General features: G+C 37.9%; 1 long non-coding RNA gene across 7 annotated transcripts; it reads left to right on the forward strand.

Annotated features, from left to right (window-relative positions):
* The first annotated feature begins 909 nt into the window (after positions 1-909).
* Positions 910-5,294, forward strand: LOC143862462 (uncharacterized). Of its 7 annotated transcripts, none has more exons than XR_013240317.1 (6): positions 910-1,253; positions 1,323-1,400; positions 1,552-1,597; positions 1,695-1,822; positions 2,082-4,195; positions 4,897-5,294. It is a non-coding gene; the product is annotated as an uncharacterized LOC143862462 (long non-coding RNA). The 7 variants fall into 7 exon arrangements; XR_013240316.1 differs by having other exon boundaries at positions 921-1,253; positions 2,082-2,723; XR_013240318.1 differs by lacking the exon at positions 4,897-5,294 and having other exon boundaries at positions 924-1,253; positions 2,082-2,281; positions 2,509-3,113.
* Positions 5,295-14,040: the final 8,746 nt, after the last annotated feature.

A 14,040-nucleotide genomic window follows, 5' to 3' on the forward strand; every position in this document is an offset into this window, starting at 1 on the left:
GGTAAGTTAACATATAGGATACTTCATTTTATGTACTTTTCAGGGATTTACTGTTTCATGCATTGCCAGGAATTGAATATTTACATTTCAAATTCCCATTTAGTATGCCATTGCATGCTGAGCTTCTCTATATTAGTGTACTTAAGTTTCAGTTGCAACTGTTGGGCTTTGCTTTATTGTATGCCCCTGAAATTACCCCATCAATGGTGATTTCTATGTCCAGTCATACTGTATGAGCCATGCCTGAAAAATCTCCCTCGTTGTGAGACAATGAGTCATTAACCTTATTCTGTATTGGGCCCCATCTGTTATTGATCTGAACCATCCATTTGATAGACTATATGTTAGATCTCCCGTGGCCCAAAAAATAATGCCAATCAGACAGTCCTAACTTGCTGTTAAACATTGAATTTACACCAGAAATGTGGGAGCATGCCAAATCCTAAGATGCAAATACATACATGATTTCCAGTATTTTGATATGTTATGCTTTCCCAAAGACCATTTTTTAGGGAAATGATATATTCGCCCATTTTATTTGCCGGACCCCACCCCCTTTAGTGTAAAAAGAGTAGTCATGAATACACTAGAGTGGGGTGGTTTGGGGAAGAAAAGGGGGGGGTGAATGTATCACTTTCCTTTTTTTCTAATTAAATTATCTCCCCCAACACCTAGCAAGAAGAGACCCATTCTGAATTCTAATATCTTATCTATCTATAATAAAGAGGAACACCTTTTTTACTGTTCATGCTGATTCGTCAGCCTCTCCTTTCGTCTTAGCATATATTTTCTGAGTTTTCGCCTATTAAAAACAAAAAAAGTTGCTTACGTGTCAGCCCCTCATTTGTCGTCACATGTAGAGATAGCGGAAATTGAAGCCAAAAAAATTTGCACACACTTCACCTAAAATCTCGCCCCCATCTCTCTCTCTCTCTCTCTCTCTCTCTCTCGATTTTGGTCCACGTAGCTCTCTCTCTCTCTCTCTCTCTCTCTCTCTCTCTCGATTTTGGTCCACGTAGCTCTCTCTCTCTCTCTCTCTCTCTCTCTCACGAGATTTCGGTTGGTCTCCCCATCTAAACACCTCATATCACCACCGATATTTGAATAAATTTTTCATGCCTTTTGGCATTCCCCTCCGATCATATTACATTTACGCTCTTTACTTTTTAGTTCTGTGTCTTTTCCACTTCCTTGCTCTCTCCTTCAAGAAACTCCCTAGGTGAAAATAAGAAGATTTAGATTGAGAATCTGAGGTACTGTTGCTTTTGTTGCTTCCAGTTTCTTCCTGTTGTGGGTTTATGTCAATCAAACATTATTTGCAGTGGGACTGGGAAATCGATTTGGGGATTGGGAAGAGGCAACTTAGCTGTGTTTTACCTTGCCTTTAGTTTGATTTTGGGGTATGTTCTTCGATTTTTAGGGTTTCTGTTTTTCACATGCATGTTTTATATTTTAATCATGTTCTGAATTTGATTTTTATTTTGTAAATGGTGAGAGGAATTGTGAATATTGGGTACATTAATATCCTCTTTTTTCCCCTTCTGCTTGCAGGTTCTAGGCATAAAAAATCCACCGGCTAAAGACCAAAATACGCAATGTGTGTCTTTTTTTGGGTATTTTAATTTGTTCAGCTGTCTCTTTTAAACTTATGGGTATTTTTTTCTCCTTTCATACGACTTAGAATTGTAACACAGGATTTGGCGTTCAAATGGCACCTTATTTTTTCTTCCCAGATCAAAGAAGAACCCACAACCTAGACATCAAAATCTAATTGATCCTGCAAAATTATTGCATGGAAACTGTTTGATGAGTCCTCTCTAAGGTGAGACGGCATTGATTTCGTTCAAAAAAATATGTCATGTTTCTTCTTAGTTTATTTGTAAATAGGCAGTATAACAAAGGGTGAGATGGCATCGATTTCGTTCAAAAAATATGTCATGTTTCTTCTTAGTTTATTTATAAATAGGCAGTATAAAGATTCTTCTAAGCAATTGGCTTCCACTTTCATTAATTGATATTTTGGAAAAAATATCTGCCTCATAAATGCTATGTTCTTTGATTGTTCTGTTCTTGGATTGCAGCGATACAATTAACAAATTAGCACTGCTCCCCTCACCGCGATTTCAACTGCACGTTTCTTCTTGGGTATGTCATTCGGCTCATAGCTTCCGTATTCCTTTGTTTCATAACTATCAGATTTTTTCTTTTCTACAACTTACAACTTAAGACAACGACGTATACGCCGTGCTATATGACTATCACAGCTGTACTTCACAACCAGGTATGAAAAAATATTTTTGCGAGGGTTTCGCTTTTTTCTTGCTGGTATTTATGTTAGTTTCCTATGTTCACGAGTAAAATTGCACTTTAGTTCAGTGTATTTGCTGATCGTTTGGGTGAAGATATTTTTGTTTGATTGGGTTCTTGATCTGCCATCCTTTATGGTATCCTTCACTTCACTGAGGTCAGCCATGTGAAATCATTTTGCATACCCATTCTGTGTTGTAGTGGTTTGATTGGAGCAGTTGCTTTGTGTGAATGGCACTCAGAGACGGAGTGTTCTCCAACGGAAGGATGATTGTGTGGGGCACAATAGCATGAAATTTGCTTCCTTTGTGGATGTGGTAGAAAGTGTACAAGGTGGTTGATTCTTTAGAATGCACTCACCTAATTTCTCCTCATTTAAAGCTATAAGAGCACTGGAATTATCTCTTGAGTTTGAGGTAGGATCTTCTCTCAATTGGAATTCCATTTTCTAATCTCTGTTAGGTATTGGAAGGACTCTCTAAATATCATTATATATGGGTATTGGGGGTTTTCATCGGTATGTTAGCTCATGAATGCTTGGCTTTTCAAACATGTTATTTTCTTGCTTTTTTTTTTCCTGTTTTTATATTACTAGGTGTATTTGATTATTTGATCCTTTCTTACGGGTCATAGTTATTCGGCTCATCGATCTTCTTGGTTTTGATTTTTTTCTTCGCATTTGTAAAGGAACAAGTGGCGAGCTTGCCATTTCTTTTAGTGGCTTTGTTGACCATCAGACCACTACAGATACTATTGTAAATTGTTCTGAGTTCTAAATTATAATATCCACTTCTTTGGATTGGTGTTATTGACAGCTTCATCAAAATTGTAATATCCAATGACAAGTTTAAAATACAGAGCATAAATTTAAACAGACCCTGGTATTTGTACCTCTTTTTTACTGGCACCACTTTTTCAATTTTAGACTTCTTAGCATTGGTGTTATTTACAGCTTGATCGAAATTGTAATATCCAATGGTAGGTTTAAAATCGAGAGATCAGTTTTTTTTTTTTTTTAATAATACTATGTTAATAAAATAAGAACCAATTAGGACTATAAAATATCAAGTTATCTAAGAACTTGATAATTTATCAATTTCACCGATTAGGGTCCAGAAGGGACAAAAAACGCTCACTACCTATAGTGCTTTAGCTGACCTCCATGGCAGCAAGAGATCATATATTCTGGGTCATTTTGAGTTTCAAGCAAGGTGATGGTTATGGAAACTTTACATTGATAAGGTTTTCCTTATTTATTTTTCTTCTCTAAAGTTGTGTGTGCGATTAGATTTAAGGCGTGATTAGCTAAATTATTTCTTGAAATAAACAATTTCATTTTTCTATAAGGATCTTGATATCCATTCCTTTATTTCTTTTGATGGGCAGTGATGATAACATTTCTCTTTATTCGCTCTGTTTTTTTAGTGTCATTGCTACATTTTTTTTTATTATGGTTTCTATTTTGTTTCTTCTTCACTTTTTTAGATAATTAGTAAATGTCAATCATCTAGATGACGGAGGATATCCCGAGAAGGTAATGTAGTTTCACCATCGCTGTTGATATTTTGTGTGTTTCAGATCTTTACATGTAGAGTGTTTTTAACTTTCGACTGTATGTTTTAGATCAGTGATCTGTGATCTAATAATGACGTTTGAAGATTCATAGAAGTTGAGTGAGTACGGATATGTTTGTAATGATGTGTTCGGTATGCGTACATGCAGTATGAGGGTTCCTTCCTCTTCCTCTCTCTACCCAAAGTGTTTCACACAGGACTTGAACAACCCTGAAATTTCACATGCTCATAAGATGCCAAAAAGTTCCACTAGAGGATAAATACTTAAGGGCCGTTTGGATGCGCGGATTTAGAATCTAGGTTTTTAGAGCCGGGTAGGTTCCTTTATCGGTACAAAGGCTGATATACGCCTTTGATATGTACGTTTAATGGCTGGCATCAACTCTTTTATGAATGATAAGATTATAATATATCTAATGCCTTTGATTTACTCATTTATTACTTTTCCTAATATTGATGTTAAAGACATTTGATATACTTCTTTCATAAAGAACTACATGTCAATTAGATGTGATTGCTTTACTTCAAAATAATTAAATGAGTTCCAACAGTGCAATTTTTTATTCGTTGATTGCTTTACTTCAACATAAATATATGAGTTCCTACAGTGCAATTTTTCTTTCATTTATCATGTTGTTCATGTGTCGATTTTTTTTTATCCATATTCGTTATTAACCTTTTCTTCTTTGATTTTTTTTAAAGTTAGATTCTTTTGACACAAGTAACTCAAAAATAGAGAAAAAAATATGAGTTTTGGGTAAATACAGATTTCAATTGTTTCAAACTAGAATTTCAAGCCTCACCATTATTTCTTTATTATAAGATAAAACACGGTCCGTATGGTTGCTTTTGAAATAGTGTTTTTCAAGATAAGTAAACTTACATAATTTTCTCTTTTCCAAGTACGTTTATCTTGCCATGTAATCTTCATTCTACTGACCTTTGTATTAATAATGTGTAAATACGGAGCTGATTCAACTAGACCATTTTGTAATAATACTTGGTAAAAATGCAGATGAAGAAGTACTTGGTTAATAACTTCTTGGGCAAATCGGTGTGGTCGAGTATAATGCGACACTTTAGATGATTGTCTTTGATGATTTCTTAGTTCAAACCCTTCGGAAGAAAACTCCCAAGATAAGGACAAAAAGGATCTATATTGTCACGGGGGTGTTCTTATGTGCCCAGCCAAATGCCTTTGTAACTGTAATCCGAACCATTCTTTCTTTACATAGATCAAACAGAAAAGAGTTGTGGAAAATCCTTGGATAGTTGGATTGGATTTCTGATAGCTAAGTAGCATCCTAATTGCTGGTTTCTTATTCAATTTGTGTTTATTAGGGATGCCACTATTCACAATAAAATTTTCAATAACATCTATTATACTTCTTTTAAAAAAACGATTCACTATTTGACTCATGGAGAAATCTCTTGCATAGTTTTATCTTGATGTTATTTACAACTCCCATCAATGTCTGCTTCTAGGATGCTGCACGTTTGTTATACAGTGAAATGGTACTCTTCCCACCCACAAGCATTACACAAGTTCCATTTTGGGCAAAAAAAATTATCTTTCTGAAACAATGTTTTCCTCTAATGGTTTTCTTAGCTTGGGGCAATATTAGGCTTTAGACATATTGTACTTTGTATTCTTAGTATTATCCCTCCTCCATTTATCAGGACATCTGAAGACAATCATGCTACTTTAGGACAATCATGTTATTTTTTCATTATGGTGATTAAAATGCTATTGTTTTTATCCTTATTTTCTTTATAAATCGTTTGGTTCCTCTCTTTTCTAAAAGAAGCAGTAGTTGTTTGTTCATTTGTTTTGGGGTATCTTTGTTGCATTCTATCTCCTTTTCTCCATTGATTAGTAGTTGTTGATTAAAAACATTGGAATTTTTAGGAAATGCACCATTCTTTTTTTTCTTTTCTATAATCTTAGACGATAGATTCCCTCAGACGGTTTCTTATTCTGATTGCTATAAAAATAATTCTTGAATTATTATGACATTATCCATTTCCACTCGCACAAAGAACTGTACGGACCATGTCATAGGTTGATCCAAACCGTCCATGTGATGGAACACAACATAAATAGGTTGTGCCCAAAAAATCATTTTCATAGGCTGAGCCTAGCGCTCCAATCTATAGATGTTTCCATAATTCCTCTTAAATCATATGGTTAAGATCACCCTATAAATTTTTTATTAAAAAACCATAAAGGAGGGGGGTAAGATTGAAATTATATGGCTTTAATGGGTGCCTTTGTTAAAAGCATGAAGGAGGGGTTAGGATTGAAAATATGCGTGTTGAATAGGTGCATTTGTTAAAAAAAGTCAAAAAAAGTGATGTGTAATTCTCATAGAATTTTAATTCGCTTCTTTTCCATTCAACTTATAATAGTAGATGTGTGTTTCAAATTGAAGGAAAAACCCTCTTATAATGACAAAAATACCCACGTAATTATGAGGGGTGGGATGTTGTAAAATGGAGTGGAGGATTCGTTTCAGTGGATTGCGGGATATCTCAAATTGTGGTACACCTTGATTGGGCGGTTAGGATTGCCCAATAAATGCAATTTTTTGTCTGTGGCCAACTAATGGAGCCCACTCTAATCAACATTTTGGTGGGCCCACCTCCATAGTCCGACTGTACGAAACCAATGCAACATGGTGCATTGCGTATTTTGATGATAAGAAGAGATCTCATCAACTAAATCAACGGCCACGAAAACCAATAGTTAGACTCTTCTTAGCAAAACTTGAAAAGAAGCATTTGGATCGAAGGCCAGGATCAGCTGATCAAGGTGGGCCCTACATAAAGACTTCGTTACTCGAGCAAGAGGTCGGAGGTTCAATCCCAACTTACCCACCAAAAACAAAGGTGGGCCCAACAAGAATGGATTAGGTTTACTTAATTTAATCAATTTTACATACATTTGTCGGCCTCGATGTGTTCACGAGGGATCTATGTTAACAGGGCCCACAAATGACAGGACAGGTCTAATTCTCATCTTTATTTGAATGGGAAGTAGTCAAATTGGAAATGTTACTGAATGAGTTTGTTAGATACGAGGACGGATACGAGGACGGAAAGGATTCGGTTGGATCTCTAACTTTTGGCCAAACCTCTATGCTTTAAACTATATCCTAGTATGATCCAATCCAACAGAAACCTTTTTTTTTTTTTTGGGTAGGTAAGCTGGGGTTAGGGAGGACTCCTACCAGATATATATTAAAAAAAGAAGAGGATTACATAATTCAAGGGGGCTTAAAGGCCAAGCAAGGAGGGCATTATACATTATAGAGATAGATTACAATCTAAAATGGGGAACTCCAGAGGAGTCACGAGCAATAAGGTCCAGCAGTTGAGGCGGGATGTCTTGAACTTGAATAGCCACTCCTTTGCATATGCAATCCGGCTTTGAGAGAAAATCAGCAGGTTGATTTCCTTCCCTCCAAAGGTGAGTAATCTTCCATTCATTGAAGGTGTTAAGAAGGGATTCGATTCGACCAAGAATCATGATAGCTTTCCAGGGCATTTAGTCTCCTTAGAGATGGTTTCAACAGCAGATAGAGAGTCAGATTCCACCCAGATTCTACGAATGTTTTTGGATCTGACTAACTCGAGCCCATGTTTAATAGCTTGAAGCTCCAGGAAGTTGATATCTATTTTGGTTTTCAGAGAGGAGAATAGAGCAGTTGCCGTGCCGGTGTGATCTCTGATGATGCCGCCAATAGAAGCTTTTGAATCAGTGAGTGACGCATCAGAATTCAGTTTTGACCACGCAATATCTGGTTTTTGCCAGATGCAGAACTGAATTTTAGCCTTTTTCTGAAAGATTGGGAGATCAAAGTTTTCGGAGAAGAATTTGGATTGAGTAAGATCTCCATCATCTAGTTTAAGGAAATAGATGTGGTGTCTCACAGTGAGAAGGATGTGCTTGGGGACAGATTGTTTGTGAGTTTCTTTCTTCTCATGGACTCTTTTGTTTCTCTCGAACAAGAGAAAGAAGATAGCAGTTTGGAATGCTAATCTTAGAGTAGTAGCAGATTGACCTTTGCCACGGGAGCAATTTCAGAGCCATTCATCTTCAAGGAGTAACGATCTTTTTGGGTTTTTCCTGATGTTGAATCTCCATAGGATTGAGTTCCAGACCTATCTTGTGTATGAACATCGAAAGAATATGTGGTCAATTGATTCGTTAGCGCTATGACAGAGGGGTCATCTTAGGTCTCTGTTAGGGCCAAGGAATCCAAGTCTGGTAGTTAATCTCCCTTGAAGACCCAACCAAGCAGTAATGGCAAATATGGGCACATGGCCAGTAAACCAAATGGAGGTCGCCCAGGTGATCCAAGGAGATGTCTTCCGGATCGAGTTCCACGCAGACTTCGAGTCGAAATCTCCAGAGGAAGCAGGCTTCCAAATAGCCCTGTTTGAGGGACTCGGGATAAGAATGGCTGAAGAAGTGATCTCTTTCAAGTCCTGGAGATGGGGGTCCCAGGATTTGCCAGAGAACATCTGATTTACTTGAACATTCTTTGGGTAGATATTGAAGGAGCCAGGAGTAATGAGGTCAGCGACAGAGCCATTAGGGTGCCAAGGTTGCTTCCAGAAATCAATGCCTTTACCATCACCAATAGCGTAGCAGACAAGCTTCTTCATTGTCTCCTTAGTCTGGAGGATCCTTCTGAATCCCCACGAGGGGGAGGAAGGTTAAAATTAACTTTGACGGTTCAAGTTTGAGTAACCCCAGTGGATTGGAGATCTTCTTAGAGATGAGCAAGACGCCGCAATATGGGCTTTTTCGGGTCCTATATGCGTGGCAGATTCTAATGAGACGAAGATATGTTGGGTCTACCAATCTGGCTAAGGTAGTAGTAGAGGGGGATTCGCTTAATGTCATAGGGTGGCTCAAGGGAAGCAAGAATTTCCCTTAGAGATTTGCTACTTGGATTGACGAATTTAGGGAGTGGATTAGAGGTGTAGATATGGCTTTCCAACATGTCCCTAGTCTTCATTGTCTCCCTAGTCCATAGGTTCTGTGATCTGATATATTTGCAGGAGACCCATTCTTTCTAGAGGGAAGGCTTACCGGAGGCTAAAGCCCAGAATTGCTTCATCTGGCCCACCTGGTTGATATCTCGGAGATGTCTGATACCTACTCCTCCTTCAACCTTTGGTTTGCAGAGATTTTCCCAGGTAATGAGGTGAATATTATTGGAGTGATTAGGCCCAGACCAGATAAATGTTTTGAAGATTTTCTCAATTTCCTCCAAGATTTGGATAGGCACATTGAATGCAGCCGACCAATAGACCTGGAAGGAGATTAGAACCATTTTGATCAACTCAATCCTCCCAGCTCTAGACAAGGTGAGATTATTCCAAGCAGCTAATCTTTTCCTAATTTTGGAAACCAGGGGAGAACAATCTTTGGCTGAGAGCCTGGAGGTGATGAGGGGGAGACCGAGGTAGCGGGTGGGTAAAGAGCCAGAGGGGATACCAAGGATATAGCAAATGAGGTCTTTCTGAAAGTTGTTGGAATTGTTGAAGAATACCTCACTTTTCTGTCTATTCAAGGAAAGGCCAGAACAATATGAGAATCTGTCCAGGCAGTTAACCAGAGAATGGGCAACACTCTGGGAGGCATTGGCGAAAATGACTACATCATCAGCGAATAAAAGGTGGGAAATGTGGATATCTTTCTTAGAGAAGGGAGTGGAGATGGCCTTAGAGTGGATAGCTACGTTGAGAATGCACGTAAGCATTTCCATATGGATGCAAAAGAGAAGAGGGGAGAGGGGGTCTCCTTGTCTAAGCCCATTTGACGAGGGGAAGAATCCTTTTGGTGTGCCATTGATTAGCACAGAGAAAACAGGGGTAGTTATACATTTAATGACCCAACTGCACCAAGAGTCCTTAATACCAATTTTCTGTTAGATTAATTAGGTCAAGCAAGAGGTTGCTTGAAGCATTACACCCAAGGTATCTAATTTGGAATACCAAGTTTGTTGCCTCCAGCACCTATATATATATTAGATACACTGGGTTTTAATAGGTTAGTGGGCTCTAGCCCAAATAGGCCCACTACACCGGTCCATTATCTTATTGGGCTTATATTAGAACATACATGGGTTATATTATATACCCAACAATCTCCTCCTATGTTCTACATATAGCACAATCCAATAGAGAGATAGCGTAATGTTCAAAACAAAATATTGAATCATCCACATCACCATATGGTCTATATCATAAAAGATATGTAATCCAACTGAAAACATGAATCCTTTTATGACAAACCAAGAGTTTTAGATATACAACAAGCTAAACTCAACCAAAAGGTAGTTTCACATATAAGTGAACCCCACTGATCTTAGATGAATTCATTCATGAGGTATGATTCTCATCGAGATCCAAAATAAAGTTCCACAAAAAAGTGAACTCTATGCATACTGAAATGTAAGCATAGTCTTTATGACTTTAGAAGATTTACTCATCAAGTAAGTCATCTTCATCAAAGTCCAAATCAAGACAAGCTCCTCCTTTTTCACCAATCCCTGTGAATTACCAAATATAGATTTCATAAAAATGAATCCAATCCTTTGTGTAAAACACTAAAGTATCTAGTTCTACTTGAAGAAGAACTTAGTACAATTCCATAATTCACGAAAGTATCTAGTTCTACCTGAAGAAGAACTTAGTACGATTCAAAATGGCTGAAAAAGTATCAGTATCACTCTCACCATAATCATCATTGTCAAGTTTCAATAAAGAACAAGACCTAAACAACTTCTTTTGCAATTAACTATTCCTAATTGTTAAGTTTCATTAAAGAACAAGACCAAATAGTTTCTTTTGCAAAGAACTATTTCATGTTTCTTTTTGGAATGTTACAGTCATCTTATCCATATTTGAGTTAAGCTGTATCATCAAGTTTGGAATGTACAACCTTTCCCAAAAAGGACATGTCATCAAATGTGGAATGACACACAACAACTGTAAACATCGTCAAAACATATCAAGTGCCTATCTTGGCCAAAACGGAGATTCTAAGATTCAAAATAACATGGATGTAGGTTAAGTCTTGTCTATACAGACTTTAACCCCATCTCCCCCACAGTTTTGAATATTCGATCTTTGGTCAGCCCCTATATGAGAGCATCAGCCATATTATCCTTCAATTTCGTATCAATCAAAGTGATAATCTTGTGTTCTTGAGATAATTCAGCATGGTATTTTCACCCCATGATATCTCCTCTTACCATGAAAGAGTGAGTTCGTCACAACCATAGTTGTAGCTTGAATATCAGAGAACACACTGAAGGATCTAATCCTTAATGGGGTCAGTGGAATGTCCATAATCATAATTAGATTCTTTTTCTCTTCTACTTCATATGCAACTGAAGTGAGAGCATAAAGTTCCAATTCGACTTCCACACAACAGCAATAGATTTGCTGTCCCCTAATTCTGATCCCCATGACGTATCAGAATATTCTTCCAGGATAGGAGGATGGCCATTATAACATAGAGCATATCCTTGAGTACCCTTAAGGTATCTCAGCAGCCTTATAACGGCATCCCAGTGCTCATGGCCAGGATTACTAGTGAAACGACTCAGCATGCCAACTGTAAAGGCTATGTCTGGCCTAGTGCAACTCATAGTATACATGAGACTACTAATCAGTTTATAATAATCTAACTGATTCACACTGTCTCCTTCATTAGAGATTAGCTTCTTGGTATAATCAAATGGTGTCTCAATCGGTTTACACTCACTGTATCCCTATGTAGAAAGTAGTTTTTCAATATAATGGGCTTGGCTAAGAGTAATCCATTGCGTTTCAAAACTTACTTTCATACCAAGAATGGTGTCAACCACACCAAGATCTTTCATGTCGAATTCTTTAGCCAAAGTGGTTTTCACGTCACTCACTACAGAGAGATCGGAACCAAGAATTAACATATCGTCTACATACAAGCAAATAATTGCAACCTTATTCGACACAGAACGAAAGTAAAGGCATTTATCTGAGTAACTGGTCTAAAAATCAAAGCTCTTTACTGCTTTGTCAAAATTTTCATGCCACAATTTAGGTGCTCTTTTAAGACCAAAACAAACTGTGTATAATCACAGACAAATATCTACTTACAGCCCATAGTCTTAGTCCCTTTTGGCAAATCGACTAGCTGCCAAGTTAGATTTTCTAACAGATAGCTCATGCCATCATGAATGGCTTCTGCCCATGACATAGAGTCCCTAGATCTCATCACTTCCTGATATGATGGTGGATCATTCTCCAATTGGTGGACACAAAGTCCTCACCAAATTCTTGGTACTCTATCACATGGAGGAGCATTTAGAGTTTTAGGATGTGATTTGCAATCAAAGCTACCGCTCCCCAAATGCAACTAGGCATGCCAGCTGTCATTAACAAGGAGTTTAACTCTTAAGTTAAAATCTTGTTCTTACACTCAGCTATGCCATTTGATTGAGGCGAGTGAGGAGCAGTAGTTTCAAGGATTATGCCCTGAGAGGCACAGAATACCTTGAACCCTGTCAATGTGTATCTTCTCCTTCTCTATCACTCCTAACTCTAACACTTGTCAAATTTAATGGACATATATAATGGTATCTTATGAGTGATAGTAAGGTGGACCATTTTCTAATAGTGCACATGTCCCAATTGGTTGTGTAACAACTTAGGAGCAATGAGCGGTGAACTATCATAACTAACAGTCTCATGTTTTAAACTCAAACCATACATACCATCTATCAAATATGCACAATCAAAATAGTATGAGTTAACAATCAAAAATTACTCTACCACGCATAAATGAAGTGCATATGCCAGCATAGTCAAACAGACTAATAGAAATTAAATTCTTTAGAAAGAGTGTACCTGATTAGCGAATCGCAAGAACCCAATCTGAACCGAATCGAACCGCGAAGAATTCGACCAATGAAGCCCAATGAGAATTTGTCCACGAAATTTCGCTCCACAAGAATTTGGCCACAATATTTTGCACCAAACAGATTCGACACCAAGTATGGAACTCCAAGATTCGGCAAAGCTACAAGTGTTTTGGCCACAAGGGACTAGGAATCAAGGATCCCCCCAACAAGAGTACTCGGCCACAACTTTTACCGAAAAAAGAGTTCGTCCAAACAAGGGTTGGAACTCACAACCTCCAAAAGATTGTATATACAGTAGCTTTGATCCAACAAAGCAAGTCGGATGGTTCGAAAACCAACAGAGCAAGAGGGTCGTTCGAATTTGTAAGAAAACTCGCATCCCAAGGCAAAGTCGCCCCAAAAAAAAAATTTCAAGGTCACGGCCTCCACTAAAAATCAATATGAGGCCACCAAGATTTGCAGCCCAAGCAAGATGTTACTCACAAAGATGTCCAACCCTTTTTGCCACAAGCTCTCAGGCAAAAGAGAATTGGGTTTATCCGATATAATAAAGGATGTGAGAGAGAGTGACGAAAGTTTGGGCTTCGTGGTTTATTTCACACGAGTTGCCGGTCATGAGAGGCCCAACTCAGATAAAAGAGTGGCAGATTCAAGGCGATTTCAACCACCACATATGCAGCCACAAAGGAATCCGTCTACTTCCTGTTGGATTTATGAGAGAGAGAGAGAGAGAGAGAGAGAGAGAGAGAGAGAGAGATACGCCTCTTTATCTTGATTATAACAATAGAAATTCCAAACGGTGGATGTAGTCGTTGTGTCCACCAAGAATTCCCAAATGATGGAAGAATTGAATCGCTCCACAAAAAAAAAAATGGAGGCAGACGTCCTCTCTTAGAGCGTAGAGAGGTATTGCTTCAAGATTGTTAGAGTAATTAGGTCAAGTAAGAGGTTGCTTGAAGCATTACGCCCAAGGTATCTAATTTGGAATACCAAGTTTATTGCCTCCAACCCCTATATATATATTAGATACACTAGGGTTTTAATAGGTTAGTAGGCTCTGGCCCAAATAGGCCCACTACACCGGTCCATTATCTTATTGGGCTTATATTAGAACATACATGGGTTATATTATATACCCAACATTTTCTTCATGAAACAGAGAAGTGATTTATGACAGACTCTGTCAAACGCCTTTTGGAGATCAAGCTTGAGAGGCACATAGAAGGAGATTGGGA

The sequence above is a fragment of the Tasmannia lanceolata genome, unplaced genomic scaffold (assembly GCF_043159265.1).
Source record: "Tasmannia lanceolata isolate RefF3 unplaced genomic scaffold, GAP_Taslan_0.1 ptg000037l, whole genome shotgun sequence".
Taxonomy (NCBI): Eukaryota; Viridiplantae; Streptophyta; class Magnoliopsida; order Canellales; family Winteraceae; genus Tasmannia; species Tasmannia lanceolata.